Genomic DNA, 16,630 nt, shown 5'->3' on the forward strand with positions numbered 1-16,630 from the left:
TTTGCCTTTCACATGCAGAGTGAGAGGGAGTTGTGGGGAAAGTTTATACAAATTCTTTTAAAAATCTGTGCTATCCATTAAAGTTGTGTTAGGTAAGGAATACTTAACATCATAAAAATGTACTGTATTTCTATCTTTACTAAACTATTACCATCAGGTTAATAGGCTAAGACAGAATCATAAATGTTATTCTTTATTTTGTGAAAAACTGGTTATATTAACTTGTAACCACTCTTCTTTCTAACCATAATACTCATGGCAGTAGGTAAATTTTATTTAACCTTTCCTCCTCACTTCTAGCCAACTGCATTGTGCCTTGAGATATATGAAATCTATTCCTAGCAGCTCTTTCTGCATGGTCTGTTTTTACATGTCTTCTTTAATGTCCAGGTTTATAATCCATGTTTCTTCCTGTCTTTGGCAGTTCCATTTGCCAGGTATTATATCCTACTTAGCCTTAGAGCATATATCAACAGAGATGTGATTTCTGCTCTCTATTTGGGTGCACAAGATATATATATAAAAAATATATATATATATATATATATATATATATATTTTTTTTTTTTGGGAGAAGTAGTGCCTGTCTATATGTACTTCTTCCATGAATTTTTTATTTTGTAAAAAACCATGGAGGTCTTCAGATTTAATAAGTGTAAGTAGCATTGAAAAGCTAGACACACAAAGAGAAAAATTCTTTAGAAAATAATTTGTTGTGTGGAATGATTCAAAATATTAGATGGTGGCACAAACTTAAAAAATAGTTTTCTATTTGTATCACTGACCATTCAATTGGCTAATTTTTGGTGTATTGGGACTTTTTTTGTGTTGCTGTTAGTTGCTTTAAATGACATAAACAAATGGTCCAGCAATGTAAGGATTCAAATTGTTGTCAAGCAATGTGATATTCTATTATTTTTTTAATCCTAAATACAAATTTTATTTTAATAGAATTGAATGTATTGTAGTCTTTCAGCCTAGTAAAATAGAAAACAGCAGAAGAAAGTAGAGACAACATTGACCAAATGTTTTTTGGAAATTATAAAAGAGAATGCTTCTGATTTCTGAAAACAAAACTACCTCTGGTAGGTCAATGGATAACAAACCTCACATCTAGTTGAACTGGGTTACATATAGTTAGACAAATGAAGAAACCAAATAACAGCTTAATGGAAGCAATCAACAATTTTAATTCTTTGAAAGTGCAGGCATAATTTTAATGAATGTCTATTAAGTTTCTGGTTCCAAATAAAATGGAGCAAGAACATTTCATCTTGTCCCTCCCCCCCAGCCCCCAGAATATAGTTATAAAACCTGGACAGAACACATAGAACAGATACTTGAGGACTCTGAAAAGTAGTAGCAAGCAGATGGCACAAGAAAATAATTCAAAACACCACCAAATAGGGTGAGATTACCATTTTTTTGTCCTCTGGTAACTTCCAGTTTGAACTTAAGGTAGCCCCAAATCAAGAAGCAGGCATAGGCATGACGTAGACTGATCCAGGAGAAAACCTCTAGTTCTGGCTTGAGGAATAGGAGAGGGATCAGCTAACGCTCAGAGAAAGGTTGGGGGAGGGGGAGTCCTGTTCCTTCTTTTCCTCTTTTGACTCTCTTTTCTATTCTCTTATGCACTATCCTTAGGCAATCATGCCGTGGTAGTGGCAGTGGCAGCAAGAAGAGCAGCAACCGCTGGGGATCCCAGCACCTAAAACAGGGAAGAGAACATTTCTCTATGATCGAAGCAGCTGTGGTCCCAAAAGGATGAGGTGAGTCCCTATTGTTCTTTCTCTCTCTCTGTTGTCCTGTTGCTTGGCCTCAAGGAGGGGCCAATCTCAGGAAGTGTGGAGAGAAGTCCAGCTTCTTTTTCAGAAATTTGAAAAGGGGGGCCCAGGACACCAGGAATACCAGAAAGATCATAAAGAAAGTGGGAGTCTGGGAAGAAAACCCATATAGTTGTCTATGACCTCCTGGGTTCACCCGTAGCAGTGCATGCATGGATCTGATCCTAAACAGCATACCAAAGACTGAGAACTGAACTAAGGGATAGACCACAGCTCAAGTTCTAGACTGGTCATTGTGTGGCACACACATAGAACTGAACTGAATACCAGGAAAAACTCAACTTGCATAAGAATTGACATATGTTACTATGTCACAGCTGCTGGAATTAGCTGACAAAATGTGCTGAAAGAAGTAAGAGCATATACTTCTTTAAAAATATATTTTATTGTGGTAAGAACACTTCACATGAGATCTATCCTCTTAAGAAATTTTTAAAATGCACAATACCTATTGTTGACAATAGTGACAATGTTGTACAGCAGATCTCTAGAGCTTATTTATCTTGCTTAACTGACGCTTTATTCCTGTTGGTTACTAATTCCCCGTTTCCTCCTGTGCCCAGCCCCTGGATACTGCCATTCCATTCTTTTTTTTTTTTTTAAAAAATATATTTTTATTGATTTCAGAGAGGAAGGGAGAGAGGGAGAGAGAGAGAGAGAGAAACATCAATGATGAGAGAGATCATTGATTGGCTGCCTCCTGCACGCCCCCTACTGGGGATCAAGCTCACAATCTGGGCATGTGCCCTTGACTGGAATAGAACCCAGGACCCTTCTGCCCCCAGGCTGATGCTTTATCCACTGAACCAAACCAGCTAGGGCACTGCAATTCCATCCTTTGACTCTATGAATTTGATGTTGAATTTATGTGAATCCATAGAAATGGAATCATGCAGTATTTTTTTTCCTGTGGCTGGCTTGCTGAGCTTAGCATAATGTCTTGAGAGTTCATCCATGTCACATATTGCAGAATTTCCTATATTTAATGATTGAATAGTATTTCATTGTATGTATATACCACATTTTTTTAATCCATTAATGTGTCAATGGACATTTAAACTATTTCACAATTTAGCTATTGTGAAAAGTGGGAGATCCTGATTTCATTTTGGTGAGAAGGATTAAAACTCAGAAATGAAATTTCTGGATCATACGGTAGTTCTATTTTTAATTTCTTGAGGAAACTCCATACTGTTTTCCACAGTGGCTATACCATTTTGCATTTCTATCAACAGTGTATAAGCACTCCATTTTCTCCACATCTTTGCCAATGCTTATTGTCTTATGTTTTTTTTTTTATATAATAGGCACCCTGACATGTTTGAGGTGATATCTCATTGTGGTTTTGATTTGCATTTCCCTGATGATTAGTGATGTTGAACATTTTTTCAAATAATTGTTGGCTATTTGCATATCTTCTTTGGAGAAATGTCTATTTAAGTCCTTAGCTTATTTTTATAATTGAATTAATTGGCGTGACATTGGTTAATAAAATTATATAGGTTTCAGCTATGCAATTCTACAATACATCATCTGTAAATTGTATTGCATATTTATCACCCCAAGTCAAGTCTCCTCCCAAGAGTTGGAGGAGTTGGACAACGATATGGGATTTAGTATTTTTGACTAATCACCAAAAAGCAACTAATAAAAGCTTACTTCTCTTAAAAAAAAAAGAATGAAGGCAAAGCAATATAAATGGCAAATATCTAGGTAAACATAATAGACAATTCTTATCCTTTCAGTTCTTTAAAATATATTTGATAATTAAAGCAAAAACAATAACATTTTCTGATAAAGTTTTCAATGTAAATCTGCCATGTACCATTTGTCCCTCTTCTACCAAGTAAATATATTTTTTATTTTCAAAGAGTTACTCTTTCACCTTTCTGTATGTTCCTAGTGGGGCTGCCAATCACAGTACATCTTTCTTCCTAGGCACTAGAGTGGGCCAGTGGTATATGCTAGGCCAACTAGATTCTCTCTGACTCTAGAGTAGAGATTCTGCAGGGTAGATAATCAATTATACCAAGTTACTCAATGGTAGAACCCAGGGAGAAATTCCAGCAATGGGAATTGTTGACAACCTAAGTCTTCTCAGCTCCCTGCTCTTTCTGAGGAACAATTGTTCACCTCTTTCTTCTGTTCAACTCAGTGAACTCACCTGTTTCCTCCCAATATCATGTCCTTTACTTAAGTTAATCAAAATCGGTTTCTGTACATATAACCAAAGACACTTAACTAATATACTACCATCCCCCTCTATCTACCCCCTGCCAGAGTGGGGAGTGCAGAAGAGCTTGCATTTTTAAAGAGATATTTAAAAGGCGTGAAAAGTATTCATTCAAATAAATAAGATTCTCATTGTGAAATGAAATAAAAGTAGACAGAAAATTGGACTGAGGGTTAATATACGTAGATATAATACACAAGACCAACACAATGTCATGTAGGGAGGGTAAAGGGATCTATATTATGGAAAAGCTGCTATGACAATTCAATGGATAAAGGATCATCTTTTCAACAAATAGTGTTGAAACAATTGATATAGACATGCAAAAATAATTAACCTTCACCTAAACCTCATACCTTACACAAAAATTAAATCAAAATGGATCGTAACTCTAAATATAAAATGTAAAACCATAAAACTTTTAGATGAAAATATAGGAAAAAATATTCATGACCCGAGGTTAGGCCAAGAGTTCTGAGATATAACACTGAAAGTGTAATCTATAAAAGAAACAACTGATAACTTGGACTTCATCAAAATTTAAAACTTTTGCTTTGCAAAAGACATTGTTAAAAGAATGAAAAGACAAGATCTTGATATTATTCAAAATTTGCTGATTCACTTATATAGGTGCCCATTTTTTTCTTCCTTTTTATTCACTGTGTTAGAATTGAATCCTGCGACCTCAGGCCGTGTCTTTATTCATCTCTTGGGCAACCATCTCTAATTTTCTTCTCAGCAGTATAAAGGTAGAACCCCAAGGGCTCTCTTTCACTCAGGCCGTGGAGCATGAGAAGCAGGTTCCTTTGATTCACAGTTCCTAAGAGAGCAGCTAATTTACTTGTTTCATTTCACTACCTCAGTCTTCCATTCGATATAGTTAGCTAATAACTAAATGAGATTGCTACCAACCAGTTACCTAATATTTAGAAATCAAGAATAAATTTTTAGCACGGCCAGCGTGGCTCAGTGGTTGAGCGTCGACCCATAAACCAGGAGATCATGGTTCGATTCCTGATTAGGGCACATGCCCGGGTTGTGGGCTCGATTCCCAGTTGGGCATGCAGGAGGCAGCCAATCAATGATTCTCTCTCATCATTGATGTTTCTATCTCCCTCTCCCTCTTCTTTCCTCTCTAAAAATCAATAAAAATATATTAATAAAATAAAAATAAAGAATTGACCAACCTTGTAGCTGTGGAAAAAAAGAATAAAATTTTATTTTCATCATGTATATAATGCCTCTATGGAGTATCTGTAGCAAATGCTGACTCTCAGGTTTGCTATACCCTCACCTACTTGTGGCCTGCCACGTATAGGCATGTTCCAAATAAGGAAAATAAATCTTAAAAATTAATCTAAGCAAAAACATAGGGAAATGGCATTGTTGTTGCTAAGAATTATTTACCTGAAAGATTAAATTCTGAATTTTTGTTTCTCTACTGTTAGATTATTCTTGCAAACAGTTTCCTCTGCACATAAAATATTAAAAGCTAATTTAATGAGTTAATGTAATACCCAAGCAGGAAGACTTTTAAAAAAATATGTTTTTATTGGTTTCAGAGAGGAAAGGGGAGAGAGAGAGAGATAGAAACATCAATGACAAGAGAGAATCATTGGTTGGCTGCCTCCTGCACACCCCACACTGGGGATCGAGCCCGAAACCTGGGCACCCTGACCAGTAATTGAACCATGACATGGTGACCTCTTGGTTCATAGGTCAACACTCAACCACTGAGCCATGCTGGCCAGACTCAAGCAGGAAGAATTAAATATGATCTTTGGATTTTTTCTCATCTAGAACAAATGCACTTTAGGTCTCCACTTTATCATAAAAACCCCTCCATAAGCTAAAAATTTGCTTTTTGTCTCCTAGCCTGAATGATTTTATGGCAATTAATGAACAGATAATTATCTGTTTGCTGTGCCACAAAAACTGGCCAATATGCTGAAAAAAAAATCAGTTAAATCAGTTGTTTTGACATTACACAGATTCAAATTGATCCATTTGTGAATAGATCAAACTCAGGATTGAATGAAACACATGAATGATTTTAAGTTTCTGGGTGCTAGTTGGTGGCAGTTTAGAGTGTTTTACTCTATTGGTTTACATCTAGTCGTTCCTCATCTATTTTTCATAATGTTAGAATGGCCTTTTAGCTGATCTTGATGATGCCAACTTACTCCATTTCTTTCTTTCTTTTTAAAAAAATATATTTCATTGATTTTTTACAGAGAGGAAGGGAGAGAGAGAGAGAGTTAGAAACATCGATCAGCTGCCTCCTGCACACCCCCCACTGGCGATGTGCCCACAACCAAGGTACGTGCCCTTGACAGGAATCGAACCCGGGACCTTTCAGTCTGCAGGCCGACGCTCTATCCACTGAGCCAAACCGGTTTCGGCCAGCTTACTCCATTTCAAGCTGTCATCCACACTGTCATTCGATAATTTTAAAAATCTGATCATGCTACTCTCTTGCTTAAAGGCCCCTCAGTGGCTTTCTGTTATATACAAACCAGTTAATATGCTTTAGCTGGCCTTTAGGGCTACAAAAGCTAGTCCCAGTCTACATTATTAGACTTATTTCCTTTAATATCTTTGCCTCATATTCTATATCTTTTACGTAGGTGTTCCCACCTTTCTCTGAGTATAGAATATTCTTTCAGGTGTTCATGCTTTGCACAGCCTGTTTAATTAGCCTGTAGTATCCATTCCTCACCCCTGATACGTGGTGAACTTTTTAAAAATCTTCAGTTTCCAATTCAGATGTCACCTTCCTTGTGAAGTAAGTGTATACGTGTCCAATGCCTCTCTCCTTCCATATTGTGTCATTATAGTACTTTGCACATACTTATTTCATGGCAGTGTGAGTATTAGTTTACTTATCTGTTTTGCTCAATAAGATGTGAGTTTCTTGAAGAGAGGGACTTTTTATTTTCATATCTCAAATCCTAGCCCAGTCAGTGCTTGACATAGTAAACACCCAGGCAATGTTTGCGGAATGAATGATTTATTGCCTACAGAGTTAATGCACTGGTGGTTTATTGCTTATTCATAAGAATGAGCAGCTACTCAGGGAGAATCTGGCACATTTATAATTTAATAAATTACCCTTTATAATTAAGTGAGTGCCTGAAAGAAGTTGTGAAACGCTTGTGGTGCAGCTTGTTCCTTTTCATTCATAGACTCAGCCCAGGGCTCCAGAGGGCACTGGGAGAAAATTATGACTGTAATTATTAACCACTACTCTTTGAATTCCTAAGCATAACCAAGCATTTGACATATACAAAGTTAAATCTGGTTTAAAGCTCAAGGAATTCAAGTCCAAAAAATATTTTAACATTTCTTCTTCATAAATAGCCCAATAAACACTAGCATTTGGATATCATAAACATACCTACTTAATAAGGCCTTGTCCTAGGTAGGTGTTCAATGACTACTTGTTAAATGGATTATTTTTCGTTCTGTAGCAAAATTACAATCGCAGATGGCACCTATGCATGCCTCTATGTATCTGTATGAACTTGATCCTATAACTCTTGGAATCGTAAAATATTATACTTAGGATCTTTGAGCTCACCTTGGACATCATCATGTTACAAATGAAGAGAGATCTTGCTTGAGTTGAACTGGGTGAAATTGCTATTTTAATAGGTCAAAAATGGTCCAAAATTGGCAATTTTATTTGTTGCGACCTAAAAATGTCCAAGTGTACATTCTGTGTCATGACACAGAGCTCTCATTGAGGATGATAAGGAGAGAGGAATTAATGTCTAAGGTAAAGACACATCAAATGGGTTAAGCTCCAAACAAGTTATAGGAAAGGATCATGTCTGCCCATGTGGCTTTACCAGTTAGTTACATATAATCAGGGAAACATTTGGATTGTGGGGTAAAAGGTAATGGTTGCCATTGAATATCAGGCTGGGAACCTTGTAAAGAAATAGTTCACTGATTTTTTTTTTTTTTTTAAGCTCCTGAGTTTTTTTAAAGTAAGATTAAAAAAACAACAAACTTTGGTCAAGTTTAACTGGTGTAGCTATATTTCAGAGGGTCAAAATTTCTCAAATTCTATTCCCTGAACATTCTAGATCCTACCTAAAATAAAGAAATGTAACTGAAAATGAGGATTGTTTTGTTTACTCTGTCCTGCCTTCCTGGGAAGCGAGGCTCACTGTGGGGCTGCGTTTCGTTTTTCAGAATGCGCTTTCAACAGGAAGCATTCCGCTCATGCATGCATGACAGGAGAGGAATGTGCCCGGAGATAATATTTATACCTAAGAAAGAGTTTTGGCTCCGGGATTTCTTGGGGAAATCTCTTTATGGTATTTTCCCTCATGACACATGTGGTCTATTTGGCATTTTTGTTCATAAACACACACAGTTCAACCCAAGCCATCCTGTGGACCTTTATCTTCTCTTGTTTCTGTAGCCTTTTTGTCTGAGAAAATATGCCCTTGGGCTTGGGGCCAGAGAAGTCATGTTCTTAGAGTATTCAGAGGTTTCTAATCTTAAAATGTGAGCCCGTGGAGACCCACAGGTGAAGAGGGAACACAGATGCAATTTCCTAGACAATCAGAGTAAATGTGTTTTTGTTTTAGTTTTAGATTAGATAATTACTTTGGCCCTAACCTTTACTCAAATGTTCAGGTAATTGTTTCTGCTTTCTGTTTGGCTTCATGTCTACTAAAAAAATGGTTTAAAAATATTAATCACATGTTTCTTATTTTCTTAATGAACATATTCAGATTTACTGGGCAGCCTCTGATTAATTTTATAGTCAGTTAAAATAAATATTTTATGGCTGCCTGCAACTAGAGCCTGTTTACATGCATACTCTATAAATTCCAAAAGAGCAGGAATTGTCTGTTTTGTTCATTGTCTGTTTTGTTCACCTCAATAAGTCCTCTGCTGGGCACATAGTTGGGGTTCAATAAATATTTGTTGGATAATTGAATGGAAGTAGAAATATTAACCTTGAGCTCCAAAGAAGTAGTTATTTAAACATATAAAAATTAACCTAATGAAATATTCAAATAAGTAGGATAGAGAAGACATAAAAATGGTTATTTTGACATGAAACAGAGTCTAGGGAGGCAAGTGCCTGTGAGAGGATTTAACCCCAATTTTTAACCTTCCAATCTGGGTGTCCTGGAGCCTTCAAATCCAGACACTTTAGAGACCATCAGATCTAATCACTTATTTGACAAAAGGTCATCCAGCCTTTTACTGATCACCATTTATAATGTAGTGATTGGTTAGTCACTAGTTAAAAAGCAATGCACTTTTTTTTTTTTTTTAAGAGCGAGTGTAAGGGAGGGAGGGAGAGGCAGAGAGAGAGAGAAAGGGAGACAGAAACATTGATGTGAGAGAGACACTTTGATTGGTTGCCTCCCGCACATGCCCCCACCAGGGCTGGGTATGAAAACTGCAACCCAGATATGTGCCCTTGACTGAGAATCGAACCTACGACACTTTGGTGTGTTGGCCGACGCTCTAACCACCAAGCAACACCGGCCAGCAATGCACTTTTTAGTGGGAAAATGCTGATGCTAGAAAGTTTCATTTTTTTTTTTTTTGAGCGAGAATTTAGCTGTCTGTTATTTCTATACATTTTAAATTCTGCTTTCTGGGAGTACTTGTGATATGCCTGATGAAAGACCAACCAGACTTGAATTGGGGTATTTTCTTTTTTAGGTCACCACTAGTCTAGATTTATTTTGAAATAAGGCCCAAACTAGATAATAAGGCTCCCCAATTCTTGCCACAGGGTACACCTGAATTAGCATGATTTGTATCACATGTCCTCATATCAGACATTGTTTGTGTAAATGCAAATTGTTAACACTTCTTTGGCGAGCAATGTGGCTCTACATATGAAATGATACCATTTCACACAGAAATTCCATTTTTAGGAATTTATCTTCAAGATATACTTCCAAAGTTGTACAAAAATAGATGACCAAAGGTACCCATAGGTGATCCAGGATTCCCATTATAGAAATTTAAAAACAATTTAAATGTTCAATAGGAGAAAGATAAATAAATTGGATAGATCCATTCAGTGGAAAAGAATCATGAGAAAGAATGAGACAGAACTATATGTATCCAGTTGAAAGATGTTCATTACATATTATTAAAGGAAAAAACAAATGTCATAAAAGTATGTATGACATGCCCCCGATTTTGTAAAATAATGGTAAGAATAATACATCTAAGTATATCAGCGAGAAATTGGAAGGATTATATAATAAGCTGTAAATACTAATCTCCAAGGAATAGCATTATGAAGGACTCTTAACTTTTTACTTAATATCTTACCTAATAATAGATAAACATGTAAATCGATCATACCTCTGCTACACCCACAGCCAATCAGGAGTGAGTATGCAAATTAACTCAACAAAGATGGAAGGTTAATTTGCATATGCAGGCATGGAGCAACCAGCCAGGGTGGGATGCCTGCTATGAGGGGGAGAAGGGGGGCAGAGGGAGCTACAGGAGCGGTGTTCCGGCCTAGAGCAGGGACTTGGCGGCTCCTGGGCGGCCCAAGAGTGGGGACTTGGAGGCTCCCAGGTGGACGGGAGCGAAGAAAGGGGAAGGAAGGCCTATTCTTGCATGAATATCGTGCAATGGGCCTCTAGTATTTATATAGTCTTGGAACATCTTAAAATGAATATTAATACTGTAATCAGAAAAAAAAGGCAGACACTTTAAAATGTCACCTAGAAACACTATTAGGAGTGAAATAGATCTTAGGAATTGAGTAGGAAACATCTTTAAATTAATGTAACCTAATACTCTCATTTATAGGTAAGGAATTGATTCCTACAAATGTGAAACGAGTTAGCCAAATGCCCCAAACAATTAGAAGCAAATCTGCTTTTAGAACACAGGTATAGAACTCTTTGAATTATGCCACAATGTCTTTTAAAAAGCAGTACAGATTTTGAAAAAGGTAAAATATAAATGTGTCCATATTTCTTCTTTTTTAAAAAGTAGCTCATCATTAGAATAACATATAAGAGTTACAACTTCATAAATTGCGATAGGTTTTTAAGATAACCTGAATGTTATTGAAGAGGTGATTAACACCCATGTGCCCATCCTCAGAAGAGAAAAATTAAAGCCAAGGGATTTGTGGAAATTCTACAGTGTATTAGTAGTAGAGCTGAAACTTGAACTCTGGACTCAGGATTCTTAGTCAAAGACTTCTGTACTTTGCCAAATTGCTTCCTACAGGCTGATGTGCGTTTATTAAATATTTATTATGGTGCTAGGTGCTGCTGCCGAAGATATACTAGGCACAGTCTACACCCTTGAAAAATAAAATAAAATGTGCCAATAAAATGTTCATTTAAGAGACTTCAGCATAGATAATATTAGTTAACTTGAGAAAGCCTAATGAACTAAAACTCAAGGTCTGATCAAATTCTTTATTTTTAAATTAAAAATGATGCATCTGAGAACTTTTTTCCTTATCCCAATTAAGGATTTCAAGGAATTCCATACCAATATATAAAGTATCACAACCTTCTCAAAGGGGAGGATTATTATATCCATTAGGAAATGAGGGCAGAAACATTAAATGATTTGTCCATTAGTCACTAAGAGTAAGAATAACTCTAAGATCCCTTACTTCTGAGTAATTTCCAGAATCACATGTTTCATGGAACCAAATTAACCTGGACCACTCCTAGAATCCTGGACATATCTGGAAAGTGATCATTACACTTTATTTTAGGTTATGTCGACCACAAACCTGACAGAACCTGACGCGTCTGAGTGGACTCCACCACACTATGCCTTCTAACCTGGGTTTACTCCACCAGAAGTGGGGAACCATTTATTATTCCATGGGTGAGGCTGCATGCATCAACAGCCAAGTCAATAGCAGATGAATGGAAACCACAAAATTAAAGGTGTTATTGGCATCAAGACCCAAACTTAAAGTGCTGATCCAGGAATGACAATCTCTAAACATTTTCAGACAAGTTAGGAACACAAGTAAGACCAGCGCTGGGCAGATCCCAGTAGTGTGACTGGCAGCAACAGTATAGTGAGCATTTACCTTGGCATTGAAGCCACACCTTCCCCTTTGTGCTCTGGCTATGTTTTATGCAAATTTTAAGACACAGAGCCATTTTTTTGTTCCCGGTTTATTTTCTTAACCAGCCTCTGCTTCCCTTAACAGGTTACCTTAATTGTAGTAAACATAAAAAAAAATAAGTCTGTAATCCATTTGTATACTTTTTAAATATTCTGGTTGCTGGTGGAAATGAAGATCCTTTCTTCCATAGTTCTTCAAGCTTTCCGGATATGTAGATGTAGTTCAGACCCACTAAGAAATAGATAATTGGAAGAGCAAGCAGGAGAAGGTGAGGGAGGGTCTTCAGATCATGAAGAAGAGAGGGAGGGACAGAGGATTTTGTAGGAGAGGTCTCAGACTGCAGTGCAGTGCCAAGAAAGATATGGCCAGGTTGATGTGAAATCCAAGAATCACAGTCATGGGGAGTCCTGCATATTGCCAGAATGGCCCGCCTAGTAACTCTGTTGTGCTCTGGCTTTGGCTGAGAGAAGTCCATGGGAAGTGTGGCCTTGGGGCAAATGCAGTGGTGGATCCAGAGAGACTGGATCTGAGGCTGTTAGTCATTTTTGCTCCCATGACAAGAGGTCTGAGATGAGCATTTTCATGACTGCCTCACTCTACTCCTTGTACCACACAGATCTATCTTCTTCGCATAGGTGTGGAGATCAGCTCCCTTTGGGGTCCTCTTTCTGAGGGGAAGTTATAAAAGGGGTAGCAGTACCATGTCTGGCACAATAGCCATGATCGTGGGTACTACTTGGTTGAACTTGGTCTATCAACATTCTCCAAGATGGCTTCTGAAAGGGCCAGATTTAGTGAATTAAATGAAGACAGGATGGTAGCCACCATCTTTGCCTCCTTTAGATCTTTAGTGGCAGTACTAATCTCTACGTCATTTCCAAGATGCAATATCTATCGTTTTTTTACTTACTATGTTGGCTGTGAGGAAGGACAATTCAAAGATTTCTACTTTTCTTTCCTAAAATAAAGTGTAATGATCACTTTCCAGGTATATCCAGTATTCTCACTGGATAGGCCAAGGGCCCAATGGGGGGTTGCCTCAGAAGGTCTCATAGGAATCATTACAGTATATATTTCCTGTGGTGTTTAGTCAAAGGGTTCAGGTCTGGGCACTGAGCAAAGGATCATGAATTTTTTTAGGTGTTGCTGCCAGCTCCTTGCTCTCCCATTCTTGCCATCCTCTCAGCCCTCTTTTTGAAGATGTTAAGTAGAAAGAAAACTTACTGGCTGTCCTATTTTGTTCCTAGGATAACCATGCTCTGTCAACCATTTCCATAACTCCCCATGGGTCAAACCTCTTGGTTCCTCTGATCTTGCAGGTCATTAAGGTAATTGCAACTTCCTGACTTCTGACAGTTAAGTACCACCACCTGGCCTCTCTACTTTGGGACTCTGTCTTCTCCATGAACATTAATGAGCCCAGCAATGTGATGGTCTCTCCCATCATCCTCCCTGGCCTGCAGAGGAGCCACTACCAAATTTCTTAGTGATGCTGTGCCCCTCTCCGTGCATTCCTGAAGGCTGTGGGGAAAAGGTCTCTGGCCTTACGAAACATGTGCATTTGAGGATGCCCACTTCTACGTTTAGGTTGAGGGTGAGGCAAGAGACTGTTCTTGCTGGACTCTGAGAGTGAGTGACTCCTTAAATTTTGCCCCTATACATCTCTCTTGCCTCACCCTCATCTTGGTCTTGTCGATTTCCTTTAGTCTCTTTATTTTTATCGCTAGCATCTGGCAGAGCAACTCAGGCATTTCCACTTTGCCGAGTGTTGGTCGATGCTGTTATCAGACTTCTCAGAGCCATCCTAGCTGAAAATGTCCCCTGTACTCTGGGGTCCTTGCCAGGTTTTGAATCCTGTGTCCCATGAAAAAAGTTCCTTCAAGTCAATGAATTCTTGCTTATCTAACCCAGTCTTATATTCTGGCCCCTTTCACCAACACCCTTGAAATCCAATCCCAGGGTTACTCCCCTGGCTCCCACTGGTACATGCCAGCTAATTCCTACAACTTCTTGGTGTAGAGTCTTTTTCTTCTTTTATCAGACCAAGCAGGTCTTCAGCTGAGTAGCCAAGAGTGAAGGAGAGTGTTAAACGGACTCTGATGGCTGTCTTGATATAAGCCACGGGTTGTGAAAGATTTCACAGAGAAAGGTGAGCAGAAAAGGGTCTATTCACTTTCCAATGGAGGAAAGGGGCTGAGAGCTAACAGCTCTATCTCCGTGAGGGACTGGGCTTTTTAAGGGCTGCTTGGGGTCTCTGGGGCGGAGCTGGCATCAGTGGGTGTACAGCATACTCTGTTCCTTGCGCAGGATGTGGCTATATCTAGAATAGACTTAGAGCTGGGTGGAGTGAGGAGTGGAAATTTGCTGTGAGTTAGTAAAAGATCTGTGGTCTTAGATGGGTATTGGGTTAGGGTCTGTCAGAGAGGGCATCTCCTCAGGTGGCAGCTGTTTCTTTGTCAGGACAGGCCTCTGCAGCATTTTCTTTTTTTTCTAAGTATTTTTTTTTTGTTTAAAGTATTACATATAGTAGTACATATATCCTCCTTTCCCCCACCCCATTGACCTTCCCCCAACCTCCCCTACCCACTGTCGCATGCCCTCATCCCAACCCCCCCCTCCCGCTAGTGTCTTGTGTCCATTGGTGTGCTTATATGCATGCATACAAGTCCTTTGGTTGATCTCTTTCCCACCCTCCCCAACACTCCCCAGCCTACACGCTGTAATTTGACAGTCTGTTCGGTGCTTTACTGCCTCTGTATCTATCTTTTTGTTCATCAGGTTATAATGTTCTTTGTTTTCCATAAATGAGTGAGATCATGTGGTATTTTTCTTTCATTGCCTGGCTTATTTCACTTAACATAATGCTCTCCAGGTCCATTCATGCTGCTGCAAATGGTAAGAATTCCTTCTTTTTTATAGCAGCATAGTATTCCATTGTGTAGATGTACCATAGTTTTCTAATCCACTCATCTGCTGATGGGCATTTAGGCTGTTTCCAAATCTTAGCTATGGTGAATTGTGCCCTCTGCAGCATTTTCCAGCTCAGTGGAGGTGCTTCCTCTGACTAGAAATAGGTAGACAATTTCTGCAAATTCCGAGGACTCTGGGGAATCTGTACAGCCAATACCTTCAGAGAATATTCATCCAGATGTTCCCATCCCATTTTTCTGGGTCCCAGTTTTCCCTAGTGAGTGCCCTCACCTTAGCATAACAGACCTACCTTGGCTGATATTCAAATATCACTGGAGCTCTGCAACTTTAACTATCAGATCTGCTGCTCCCTTTCTTCTTTTCTATTGCAGGGGATAAAAGCCTCTTTGTAAAAGAATTCCCTTTAACTGATTGTCATAAGCCCTCAGTTTCTCATTACTCCTCTGTAGGGCATCCATATAACTGAGCAATAACCTGCCAAATCTGTTTGATTGGACCTGAATGATTGGACCTGTACCAGTGTTCTCTTCCACTGGAATATTTCCCCGGGTCATTGCTGGTGAAATCTTTAGCAATTGGGCCCCCACCTTGTGTCAGTTGTTCTCTATGCCTTACCTACCACGTAGAATGGCACCCTCTTAATCTACTGTTTGGAGAGAGAGCCAACCCCAAATCCCCATATCTTCCTGCCTGTTTCCTCCAGACCACAGTCTGTCCCAATTGTGTTAGTTTGAATCCACCCAAGGTAAATGCCAAAGTGGGATTAAAAATAAAGGAGTCATTTATAGGGGGAGGGATCAGGAAGAGTCTTCAGGCTGTTGGCGTAGAAGGGAAGAGGGATGGACTGAGAATTGGGTAGGAGAAGTCTCAGACTGCAGTGTAGTGCTAAAGATATGGCCAGGTTGATGGGGCATCCTGAAATCATAGTCACTGCATGTTGCCAGAACTGGCCTGCCTTAGTGCCTCTGCTGTGCTCCCTCATTGCCTGGGAGCAGTTCATGGGAGGTGGAGCCTCAGGGCAAATGCAGTGGAAGCTTCAGAGACACAGAATCTGAGATGGTCAATTATGCTCCCACAGTGGGAGATCTGAGAGGCTTTGTCATGACTGTGATGACACATTGACTTCTAGACTTGACTGGGTTAGACATGTTTAATTTTACAGTGGAAAACAGTGGAGAGGACAGACTAGGATAGCTATTTTAGCATCATTTAAATGACTATTTTCGTTTTTTCAAAGAAGAAGAAGGCAAAGGGAATACGTGTAGCTAAACAATTTGCATCATAGTTAAATGGAATAACAAATCTAGCCCAGGTCAGATATTTCAGACCAAAAATGTCTAATGTCTCCAGTTCCACTGTGCCTTTTTGGGTGTCATTTTGCAGATAGATGTGCTTTGGTATAACTGAACGTTTCAGCTCATCCAGATAGTCACACTACCAATATCACTGTGGTGTTTTGGACCTACTGAGGGGACTATCAGGAACAATGCAGTGCAATTGCTTCAGACAGAG

General features: G+C 38.8%; 1 long non-coding RNA gene across 1 annotated transcript in view; it reads left to right on the forward strand.

Moving 5' to 3' along the window:
- The window catches only part of LOC114230025 (uncharacterized), a 96,885-nt gene that overhangs the window by 7,787 nt on the left and 72,468 nt on the right, over nt 1-16,630 (forward strand). Inside the window, exon 2 of the long non-coding RNA XR_008557666.1 lies at nt 1,645-1,769. This is a non-coding gene — a long non-coding RNA (uncharacterized LOC114230025). The remainder of the gene's footprint in view (nt 1-1,644; nt 1,770-16,630) is intronic.

Source organism: Eptesicus fuscus, chromosome 12 (assembly GCF_027574615.1).
Source record: "Eptesicus fuscus isolate TK198812 chromosome 12, DD_ASM_mEF_20220401, whole genome shotgun sequence".
Classification (NCBI taxonomy): Eukaryota; Metazoa; Chordata; class Mammalia; order Chiroptera; family Vespertilionidae; genus Eptesicus; species Eptesicus fuscus.